Source organism: Sus scrofa, chromosome X (assembly GCF_054392235.1).
Source record: "Sus scrofa isolate SSC_HxYL_T2T_F1_AM1 chromosome X, Sscrofa_HxYL_maternal_Yorkshire_Landrace_v2.0, whole genome shotgun sequence".
In the NCBI taxonomy this organism is placed as follows: Eukaryota; Metazoa; Chordata; class Mammalia; order Artiodactyla; family Suidae; genus Sus; species Sus scrofa.
The window spans coordinates 76,816,537-76,828,884 of record NC_139401.1 but is presented as its reverse complement, the minus strand read 5'-3'; positions in this window follow the sequence as shown (position 1 = coordinate 76,828,884).

The following is a 12,348-nucleotide window of genomic DNA, read 5'->3' as shown; positions in this document are numbered from 1 at the left end:
TCCTTCTGGCACCCCTATAATATGGAAGTTGGTGTGTTTAACATTGTTCCAGAGTTCTCTGAAACTCTCTTCATTTGTTTTCAATCTCTTTTCTCTTTTCTATTCTGCATCCGTAACTTCTTCTAATCTGTCCTCCACCTCGCTTATTCATTCTTCTGCCTCCTGTATTCTGCTGTTGGCTGCTTCTAGTGAATTTTTTATTTCAGTTATTGTATTTTGCATCTCTTCTTGATTAAGTTTTATATCTTGTATCCCTTTTCTCAGTGTTTCCTGTAAGTTATCCATCTTTGCCTCCAGTTTATTTCCAATGTCTTGCATCATCTTCAGACCAACAATCTAAAGTCTTTTTCCTGGAGGCTGAGAATCTCCTCATGCTTAGCTGATTTTCTGGGGTTTTTCCTTTCTCCCTCATCTGAGTTATAGTTCTCTGTCTTTTCATTTTTATAGGTTTTTGGTGTGGTGACCTTTTTATAGATAATAGAGCTATAGCCTCTCTTGCTTCTGGTGTCTGCCCCCTTGTGGCTGAAGTCGGTATGGGGGGCTTGCTGTAGGCTTCCTGATGGGAGGGGCTGATGCCTGCCCACTGGTAGGTGGAGCTGATTCTAATCCCTCTGGTGGGTGGGGCTTAGTCTCTGGATGGGATTAGGGGCTTCTGTGTGCCTGAGGCTCTTTAGGTAGCCTGTTTCCTGAGGGGTGGGGCTGTGATCCCACCTGGATTTTTGTTTGCCCTAGGGCTTCTCAGCACTGACTGACAGGTTGGGCCAGATTTTCCCAAAATGGCCACCTCCAGAGAAAGGAAACTGCTGAATATTCCCGAGGGCTTTGCCTTCAATGTCCTTCCCTCACAACAAGCCACATTCACCCCTCTTTTCCCATGATGTCCTCCAAGAACTGCAGTCAGGTTTGACCTAGGTTCCTGTGGAGACCTCACTCTGCCCTGGGACCTAGTGCACATGAAGGTCTATGTGTGCCTTTTAAGAATGGGGTCTCCATTTCCCCCAGTCCTATGGAGCTCCTGCGCACAAGCCCCGCTAGCCTTCAATGCCAGATGCTCCACGGGCTCTTTCTCCCAGTGACAGATCCCAGCATGTGAGGGTTTGATGTGGGGCTCAGAACTCTCACTCCTGTAGGTGAGTCTCTGTGAGCCAGTTAGTTTTCAGTCTGTGGAGCTTCCCACCCAGGAGGTATGGGGTTGTTTATATCACGAAATCACCCCTCCTATCTGTGAATGTGGCCTCCTCTTTTTCTTCTGGAGTAGGGTATGGGTTTCCAGTCCATTTGGGTGGAGATTACTCAGTTTTTAGTTGTGAATTTTGTTGTTTTTAGGAGAGAAGTTGAGCTCCAGTCCTTCTATTCCACCATCTTAATCCCATCTCCTCCTCTGGGATTGGTTCTTCTACTCCTTCATTTTACTTATATTTCGCATACTCTGTGAGTTTAGGAGAAACATTTATTTCCTCTAGTCTCAGAGGGCTATTTATACATAGAAGTGTCCCTGCATAGCTTGTTTAAATTTCATAATTTTGGCATGAAGGCCATTTTTAGTTTGGATGCTCGCCACTTTTTCCTCAATGAGTGATGGCTCTTATCCCTTTTATAGAGGGAGTGCAGGTGTGTTGGCCCACATACAGTCCTGTGGCCTTTCCTTGTGTTGGCTGTGATTGGCACCTGTTCATTGGTTTCTCATCAGTGGCAGGAAACACCTGCCCCTGGAGCTCCTATATGGCATGTCTTGTTGCCTGAGAGCATGCATGTAGGGAAAGGAGCTCCTATGGTTGTCCTGCCCCTTTCCTTGCATGGCCCCAGCAATGGCACTTTGACTCCCTCATGGGTCCAGGCTTCTTCCACATATATGCTTGGTTGCCACACAACACACTCCAGTCCTTTCCAGCTGTCTCTTCATGCCAACTCCAGTTCTTTCCCTGGATCTGACCTCTGAATACTGAGCTTCTGAACCCAGGCCCCACCCAACCCAGCATACAAATGTCTCAGGCTGGAGAGAGCAAGGCGGCACTTGAGACCATCTGTGCTGGTCTCTCTTCATTTTGCCTTCCCCAAACCAGCTGATCTGTTCTCCTCCAAGGCACCAAGTCTCCCCCTCATCCTGGCTGATCTCTCTGCTAGTGAGGTGACTTTTAAGGATGTCAGAACCTATCCTCTTTCACACCTCCTTTCCAGAGATACAGGTACCTTCCCAATTCTTTATCTTTTTTTTTTTCATTTGTCCTACCTAATTACATGGAGATTTTTTTCCTGACTTTTCAGAAGTCTGAGGTCTTCTACTAACATTCAGTATATGTTCTGTGAAAACTCTTCCACCTGTAGATATATTTTTGGTGTATTTTTGCGAAAAGGTGAGCTCCATGTCATCTCCTCTGCCATATTCATCTCCCTTTCAGTTTTGATGATGTTTTCCTTTGCTCTGAAAAAGATTTTTTTTTACTTTACTTAGGTCCCATTTGTATATTTATGCTTTTATTTCTTTTAACTTAGGAGACAGACCCCAAAAATATTTGTACAAGTTGTGTCAAAGACTGTTCTATTTATGTTCTCTTCTAGCAGTCATATGGACTTAGATTTACGTCTTTAACCTACTTTGAGCTTATTTTTATATGTGGCATTACAAGATGTTCAAATTTCATTCTTTTATAGTATGTATCCAATTTTCAAAGCATGTGTCCATTGCTGTAAGTGGGGTGTTAATGTCTCCTACTTTTATTGTTATTGCTGATTCCTCTAAATCATTAAAGTGATTGTATTTACCCCATTGCATATTCTTGCTTACTCTGTAATAAACTAATTGTCCATAGGTGCACAGTTGTCTTACTTAGCACTCTAATTGGTTCCATTTATCTATGTGTCTGTTTTGATGATAGTACCATTTTTTTCATTACTATAGTTTGGTAGTATGGTCTGAAGTCAGAAAGCATGATACATCCATCTTTGTTCTTTTTCAAAATTGCTTTAGCAATTGGGGGGAGTCTTTAGGTTTTATATTAATTTTAGGATTATTTGTTCTTTCTCTGAAAAATGTCATATTTTGATAGGGTTTGTATTAAATCAGTAGATTTCTTTGGGTAGTACATATATTAATTCTTTCATCCCATGGTAAATATATATCTTTCTATTTGATTGTGGCATCTTCAATTTTTTCATCAGTCTCTTAAAATTTCCTAAGTAGAGAGAGATCTATTACTTAGGTCTTTATTCATAGATATTTTATTCTATTTAATGTGATTAGAAGTGGGATTATTTCCTTATTTCTTATTCTGTTAGTTTGATATTAGTGTATAGAAATGGAACTAATTTTTGTACATCACTTTTGTACACTGCAACTTTACATATTTCACTGATGAGGTCTAGTACTTTCTGGTGGCAACTTCAGGATTTTCAATTTATAGGATCATATAATTTCAATGAGTGACATTTTAAATTCTTCTTTTCCAATTTGGCTTCTTATTTATTTTGTTTGTCTGACAGTTGTGGTCAGAACTTCCAACTGTTGAATAAAAGCGGCAATAGTAAACATCCTTTACTTATTCCTGAATATAAAGGAAACATTTTCACTGTTGAGTATAATGTTACTTCTGGATATTTTTATTTCTTTTTAGGGCTACACCTGTGGCATATGGAAGTCCCCAGGCTGGGGTCGAATCAGAGCTGCAGCTGCTAGCCTATGCCACAGCCACAGCAATGAGGAAACTGAGATTCATTTGCAAACTATGCTGCAGTGTGTGGCAACACTGGATCAATCCACTGAACAAGGCCAGGGATCAAACCCACATCCTCATGGATACTACTCAGGTTCTTAACCCACTGAGCCACAACATGATCTTCTCTGGATTTATAAAAAAAAATTTTCTGTGATGTGCAGCAGCTAGATGTAGAATCTCAGTTCCCAGACCATCAGGGATTGTATTAGACCACCAGGGAACTGTCAACTGTGTGTTTGTCATATATGACTTTTTATTATCTTAAGATATAGTCTCTCTATATCATCTTTAATAAAAGTTTTCTAAATCATGAATGGAAATCGAATTTTCTCAAATGCTTTTTCAGTATCTATTAAAATGACTGTGATTTTTTTCTTTTTTTGGGGGGGTAAATGGGAAAAAGCTAGCTTTATTGCTTTGCCAGGCAAAAGGGGCCACAGCTAGCTAATGTCTTAAAGACTGTGCCCCCCTTGGAAGTCATTAGGAGGTGGTTTTAATGTTTGGGGTGTGGAATAAGAGTGATGGCCCTAGATAAGATCAGGGTAGAGGCAGGTTTGCATTGCCTTACAAAGCTGGTGTTTAGTGGCCCCAGAACTGGTTCTGGTGGTCTTTTTCTTCCTGGAATGAAGAATGCTTCATCAAGTAGTTCTTCCATTTGTTGGGTGTTTAAGTTCTGCATAAAAGCTCAAAGACATTGTTATATATTCTTTGATGAGGAACAAAGACCCTGCCCCAAAGCTGCACTGCTCTTCCCTGTTCTCTGTATCCCCTCCCTTCCTTGATTAACCCTGTAATTTGGAACTCAGGGAAGGTCATGGAGGCTAAGGCTTATTCCCTAAAAACAATAAACAGAAGACATAGAAAGGTGTGCATGCCTAGGAGCCCCATTCATTTACATGCCCCCCTTTTCTTTGATGCTCCTCAATCTTGAGGGAAACAGGTGTTGAGAAAGAAAGGGAATAATTTTGGATGGAGATATTAATCATAAACTCAGCAAAGGAACTCAGTCTTAGGGGGTGGAAATCCCCACTTCTGTTTTATCTTTCCCCAAGTCTTCTGGGGTACAGGGTGACAACTTCTCTGGCTGATTCCTGCTGTAATGGGAATTGAAGTATTATTGATGTAAGATCTTATGTTACAGGTGTACAATATAGTGATTCACAATTTTTAGAGTTTATATTTCATTTATATATAGTATAAAATAGTTGCTATATTCCCTTTGTTGTGCAAAATAATCCTTGTATAATTTATACATAAAGGATTGTAGCTTTTAATAACCTACCCCTGTATTTCCCCTAAACTTTTCCCTCTCTCCACTGGTTAACACTAATTTATTCTATTTACTTGTGTCTGTTTCTCTTTCACTATACTCACTAGTTTGGTTTTTTAATTTTATGTATGGGTGATATACACTATTTGGCTTTGACATTTCACTTAGCATAATAACCTACAAAGGTATCCATGTTGTTGTAAAAGGCAAACTTTCATTTAGTCCATTTACATTTAAGGTAATTATTGATAGGTTATTTTTTGTTGTTAATTTGGGGGAATTTTTTTTCTTCTTTTCTCTTCCAATTTGATAACTATCATTATTGTTAGGTTTGGACACATTTTGTGTATGTATGTGTGCATCTAGTACAGGTTTTTGATTTGTGGTTACCATGTGGTTTTTATGTAGAGACATACACATGTGTATGATATATACGTATATTTGTGGGTGTGTATATATATATTCATTATTTTTTTTCCATTTGGCTGCACCTGTAGTATGTGGAAGTTCGCCTGTCAGGGATCAAACCCACATTGCTGTTGAGACTTGTGCCACAATTGCAGCAATGCCAGATTTTTAACCTGCAGCACCATAGGGGAACTTCCTATTCATGATTAAGTTGCTGATCTCTTAATTTTAAATGCAACAACCCTGCATTTGTACTTTCCTTCCCTCTTGTTTACAGTTTTTGACACATTTTATATCTATTTTTTTGTGTATCTTGTAAACTCTTATTGTGGATATATATGGTTTTATACTACTTTTGCTCTTTAGCCTTCCCTACTAGCTTTATGTGTGGATGATTACCTACATTTACTATATGTTGGCCTTTACCAATGAGATTTTTCATTTCATAATTTTAATGTTTCTATTCATGGCTTTTCATTTTTCACTCAGAGGAACTCCTTTAACATTTTTTTACAAAGCTGTTTTGGTGGTGCTAAACTAATTTAGCTTTAGCTTTTCTGTAAGGCTTTTTTAAATTTCTATCAATTCAGAACCAGTATTTTCTTGGATAGGTTGCTAGATTGTTCTTGGTTGTAGGGCTTCTTTTCTTTTATCATTTCAAGTATAACATACCACTCCCTTCTGGCCAGGAGTTTCTGCTGAAAATCAGCTAATAACAATATATGGGTTCCCTTGTATGTTATTTGTGCTTTTCCATTGCTGCTTTAGTTTTGGCCCCACCAATAGCATAGGGAATTTCCTAGGCCAGAGATCAAATCCTGAGGGACATATTCTTAGCCCTGGAATTGAATCCACACTTCATGGGTATTAGTCGTGTTCTTATCTTGCTGGCCACAACAGGAAGTCCTTCTCCCATGTTCTTTGAGCATCTTTACAATCACTACCATGAGCTCATTCTCTATTTATTTGTATATCTCCACTTCACTTAGTTTGTCTTTTGGGGTTTTGTCTTTCATCTGGAACATATTCCTTTGCCACTTCATTTTGCCTAAATTATAGTTTGTATTTTTATATATCTGACAGTGTAATTATGTTTTCCAACCATGGGGAAGTGACCCCCTGTAGGAGACATCCTATGCACCTTATGCAGAGAGTGTACTCCCCTCTCATCACCCAAGCTATATACTGTAATGTTTCCCCATATGTGGGCTGTATAGGTCTTTATCATACCATGATGACTATGTAGGCATTCTGATAGGCCTAGCTGGCCCCTGCTCTGGTTAGTTGCTAGGACATGCCCCATGCAGAAATTACTATCTGATCATTGGTGGAGCCAGAGAAACTCAAGTGGCCCTGAGGCTACTGCTGGCTCACTGGTGAGTGATGTCAGGGTCTAGAAGAATCCAGGACCTCTGGTGGGTGAAGACAGGTCCTGTGTTTAGTGTCATACTACTAGCAGTCAGAGTCAAGTTCTGGATTCTTTTTGCAGGGCCTCCATTATATATTCTTCATATGTTATTTATACATTATAACATATATAAATATTTTGTATATTGTAGTCATGGTATAATCTCCATTGTATATTCTTGCTTCATTTATCATGGACTAAATTACCATATGTGCATGCATTTATTTCTGAGTTCTCTATTCTCTTCCATTGATCTATGTGTGTTTTTGTTTTGATTACAGTAATTTTGTAGTGTAGTCTGTAGTCATGAACCATGATACCTCCAGTTCTGTTCTTCTTTCTCAAGATTGTTTTGACTATTCAGTGTCTTTTTTATTTCTATACAAATTTTAAAATTTTTAGTTCTGGTTCTGTGAAAAATGCATTGTTATTTTGAAAGGGATTGTATTGACTTTATAGAATGACTTGAGTATTATGGTCATTTTAACAGCATTTTTTCTTCCAGTCAATAAATACAGTATATCTTTCCATCTGTTCATATAATCTTCAATTTTTTCATCAGTATCTTACAGGTTTCTGAGTGCAGGTATTTAACCTACTTTATTTATTCTTAGGTATTTTATTCATTTTGAAGCAATTGTAAATGGCACCGTCTCCATAATATCTCTTCCCAATTATTCATTACTTGTGAATAAAATACAACAAATTTCTTTATATTAATTTTACATCCTACAACATTGCCAAATTCATTAATGAGCTTTAGTATTTTTAAGTGGAATCCTTTGAATATTCTATGCATAATATCATGTCATCTGCACACAGTGACCTTTTTACTTCTTCCTTTCCAATTTGGATTCCTTTTAGTTCCTTCACTTCTCTGATTGCTCTGTCTAGTACTTTCAAATTCACTTTGAGTAAAAGTGGTATGGGTGGCCCCCTTATCTTGTTCCCAGTCTTACAGGATATGCCTTCACCTTTTCACAATTAATTGTTGTGTTAGCTGTGGACTTGTCATATATAGTCTTTATTAAGGTATGTTCCAACTATATCCACTTTTTGAGAGATTTTATCATTGATGGATCTTGAATTTTTTTCAAAAGATTTTTATGCATGTGTTGAAGTGATCAAGTTTTTAATTTTGGCCTTTTCTTTTCACTTAGAGAAATCCCTTTAATTTTTCTTGTAAAGCTGATTTGGCAGTGGTGAAATCTGAGCTTTTGCTTGTTTGTAAAACTTTTGATCTTTCCATCAAATCTGAATGAGATTCTTGATGACGAGTATTTTTTTTTTTTTTGCCTTCTTAGAGTACATCAATGGCATATGGAACTTCCCTGGCTGGGGTCCAATGTGAGCTATAGCTTATGGCCTATACCATGACCACCACAACACAGGATCCAAGCTGCATCTGTGACCTACACCACAACTCATGGCAATGCTAGATCCTTAACCCACTGAGTGAGGCCAGGGATTGAAATCGTGTCCTCTTGGATATGAGTCAGTTTTGTTACTGCTGAGCTACAACAGAAATTCTTCTTGCTGATGAGTATTCTTGATTGCAGATTTTTCCCTTTCATCAGTTTAAATATATCTTGTCATTCCCTTTCGGCCTGCCAAGTTTCTGCTGAAAAATCAGTCTTATGGAAGTTCCTTTGTATGTAACAAGTTGATTTTCCCTTGTTGCTGTTAATATTTTCTATCTTTTAATTTTGGCATTTAAATTACAATGGGTGTTGTTGTGTCCAGTTTTGATTCATCCTGTTTGGAACTCTGTGTGTCCTGGACTTAGATTACTCTTTCTATTACCAGGTTATGAAAGTTTTCATCTAATATATCTTCAAATATGTTCTCTGTCCCTTTATCTCTCTCTTCTCCTTCTGGTACCACAGTAAAGTTAATGTTAGCCCTATGGATCTCCCAAAAGAAAGCCCTGCTGGCCTTCAGAACCAAACTTTCTGGGGGCTCTTCTTTCCTGTGTAGAAACCCAGGCTGGGAAGCCTAATGTTTTTTGAGATCCCTCATTCCTTGTGGGAAATATTTGAAATTATACTTGTCCTCTCATTTATAGGTCATCCACCTGGAAATATGAGTCTTGAATATAACACAATACCACCCCCCATATTTACCTCATTGTGGTTCCTTCTTTATATTCTTAGTTGTATAGCATCTCTTCTGGTAGATTCTGTTCTTTATCATCAATTGTTCCTCTGTAAATCATAATTTTGGTGTCCCCATGAAAGGAGATGAGATCAAAGTCAATTTACACCACCGTTTTCAGCAATCTATGACTTGTTTTCAATTAATCTCTAAAATTATGCTGCCAACACAAAGTGTAGTCTTTATATTTACAACTTCAGTTTTCCCATTAACTTGAGAATTTTCTGCTGTTATATCTTCCAATAACTTCTTTATTCCATGTGTAGAGCAGAAGTTATTCTATTTCAGGTGTATTTTTACTACATAACCTGCATTCTTTGTATCTATTATTTATTATCTAACTGCTTCATTTTTTTAAAATGTTTACTCTCTGCATTCACTGTGATTATACAAGAATTTCCCTCTTTTTTCTTTATCTGAGTTTTAGTGTTTCTGTGGGTTCCTTTTCATTTTTGTAGTTTTTTAGTTTTAAAATGATGCTTTATGTTTCTCAGTTTGTCTCCTTAGCCCTACATCCTTCCATTTTTACTTGTCTCTTGATATTTACCTGTTAGTTGAGTTCCTTTTATATGTAGTATATATATTTTAGTAGGTTATTTTATTCACTAAACCTTCATGAATAATCATAATTTATTTTTTCCCTTGCATTGTGCATTCTACTTGTGTGGGTACTTTATCATTCTTTTTCATTCTGTGCTCAATTTTATTTTTTATTTTACCTCCAACTTTTTCTCTAGTATATATATTTTTAACTATAATGCAGTTTTGTTTGGTCTTATCTTGTTTATAGTTAATAGGGTCATCGTCTATAATTCATATTCATGTTTATATAGTATAATATGCTTTCTTTTACAGTATTCATTTCTTACCTGTTTCCCTTAATCTTCTTTTCTCTTTTAAATTGTATTTTAAGGGCTAATGCATTGAAATTTTCTCCACCATTTTTATAATTACTGACTTCAGAGTGGGGAGTAGATGTGTGTTATTCTGAAGCTGTATGAAACTTTTGGTTCAGAACTTGATCTCTGCAAATTTTTCTGAAATAATATATCCTGAATCATGATACATTTTACTTGTGTCCTTTTTCCATGAAAAATTCTTCACTTTGGATTCTTTACTGAATTCAGGATTGAAAAATTTTTCTATCTCTTCTGCTATCCTAGAAATCTGAGTGTAATTAAAATCTTGCCAAAGGACTTTCGTTACTTTATGCCTCTACCCTCTCTTCAGTTGCTGTTTCTTTAATCATGAAAATTCTCTAGATTCTGAGATTAATTTTTTCTCTAGGACAAGTTCTCAGTGTAAATGATTTGTATACGAAACAATCATGACTGAAGTGGAAGCTTTTGATTCAACGACTGAAACCAAATGTAAGAGGCCAAGAGATGCACCAAAACCAATCCATGTATATGCAAAAAATGCATGTTTAGGTTACCACAAGCATCATTACAGCAACCCACACACTGCCCATAAAAGGACAGAAAATCATTGTTCACCCAACACTAAATAATTATTATAACATTATGAAAAACAAAAATGCATTACAAAAAAATAACTTTGAGAATGATGTCACAGAAGATGGCATATTGAAAGATTCAGGATCCTATACATACCTTCATTGAAACAAGTTTCTTGGGAAAAAAAGGCTCAGCATGAACTATATCCAAATTTTGGAATTAGTCAAAAAATTGCAACATCCAGAAAGTGCTAGATGAATAAATATGCTGGCATATTGCTATAAATTTTGGCATGTTTCATAGCAGGTTTCATTCCCCACCACCATAGCAGGCAGGTATGGAAAGGGTAGAACAGATTTCTGAAGTGCCTTTCTGGTACAAAGGTAGACAAAAGGACTTTGTTCACCAAAAATCAGAGCTGTGGGACCTCCCATTATGTCTCAGTATATTAAGAGCTGGACTTAGCATCTGTGAGGATGTGGGATCAATCCCTGGCCTAGCTCAGTTGGTTAAGGATCCAGCATTGCTGCAGGCTGTGGTGTAGGTCATAAATGCTTCTTGAATACATTGCTGCAGTGGCTGTGGTAGAGCCTGGTAGCTGCAGCTCTGATTTGACCCCTAGCCTGGGGACTTGCAGAGGCCACAGCTGTGGCCCTAAAAAGAAAAAAAGTCAGAGCTGTGTGTTTTGGTGTGCCTGGTGGATGACTGAGGGACGAGCACACAGGGCTATCACACAGGGGTGCCATTATTTTAATCCATTCAGGCTGAAGTAATTTCCCAGATGACATCTGTTGAAAGAATTTAAAGATATCAAATGCCTTTTATTTTTCTTATTTAATCCAGGCTTTCAAGGAAATTTTTATAAGGTCACAATATGAATTTAGGGGTAATGGAACAGAGGCTTCAATAACCACACATGACAAAGATAATCTGATGAAGCCACAAACAAAATTGAAATTGGCAGTATTCAATAATCAAAAACAACAATCTTAGGGAAGAAGGGAGAATCTGGTTTCCTGAAATACCATATTGCAATATGCAAAATTTCCAACTCTCTGAAAAAATTATAAAGCACAAAAAAATAAAGGGAACTGTGACCAATAGATAGGAAAAAAGAAATAAGCAGAAATCATTATTTGGGAAGCTCAGACTGTGAACTTAGTAGACAAAGATTTTAAATTAACGATCTTAAATATGCTAAAAGTGCTAAAGAATCCATGGGAAAATGATTAAAATTAAAGAGGAAAATGAGATGTAAACAAAGGGAAAATTAAAACAGAGATACAAGTTATAGAAATGACCAAATAAAAAATGAGTTGAAAAATCTGGTAGGTGACATGAAAAAATCACTACAGAAGTTCAAAAGCATATTCAAGCAGGTAAAAAAAAAATAACTTTAAAAAAGTGTAGGAAAAATTACCCTGGTCTGAGATCAGAAAGGAAAAGAAGGAAGAAAAATGTACAAAGCTAAATTATAAACCTATCACAATCAGGTAAACCAGTGAATATATTAAGGGAATTCCATAAGGAGAAGAAAAAGAGAAAAGGTTGGAAAAAAATTTTGAAGAAATTATGGCTGAAAACATCTCAAATTTTTTAAAAATACAAATGTATACAAATGAACAACAAAGATAAGATAAAGAGATTTGAACTGAAATAGATACTAATAAAATTGTTGAGGGCAAGAATCAAAGTAAAATTTTGAAGGAAGCAAGAGAGAAGCAACCTGTCATATATATGGACTCCTCAATAATATAAACAGAAAATGTCTCACCATAAACTACAGTGGCCAGAAAGAACTGGGATGATATATTTAAGGTGAAAAAGAAAATTATCTTAAGGCCCCCTCAAGAGTTCAATATCTGGCAAAACTACCCTTCAAAAATGAGGAGAAATTAAGATCTTCATAGATAAATAAAAATGAGGTGATTTTGTTGC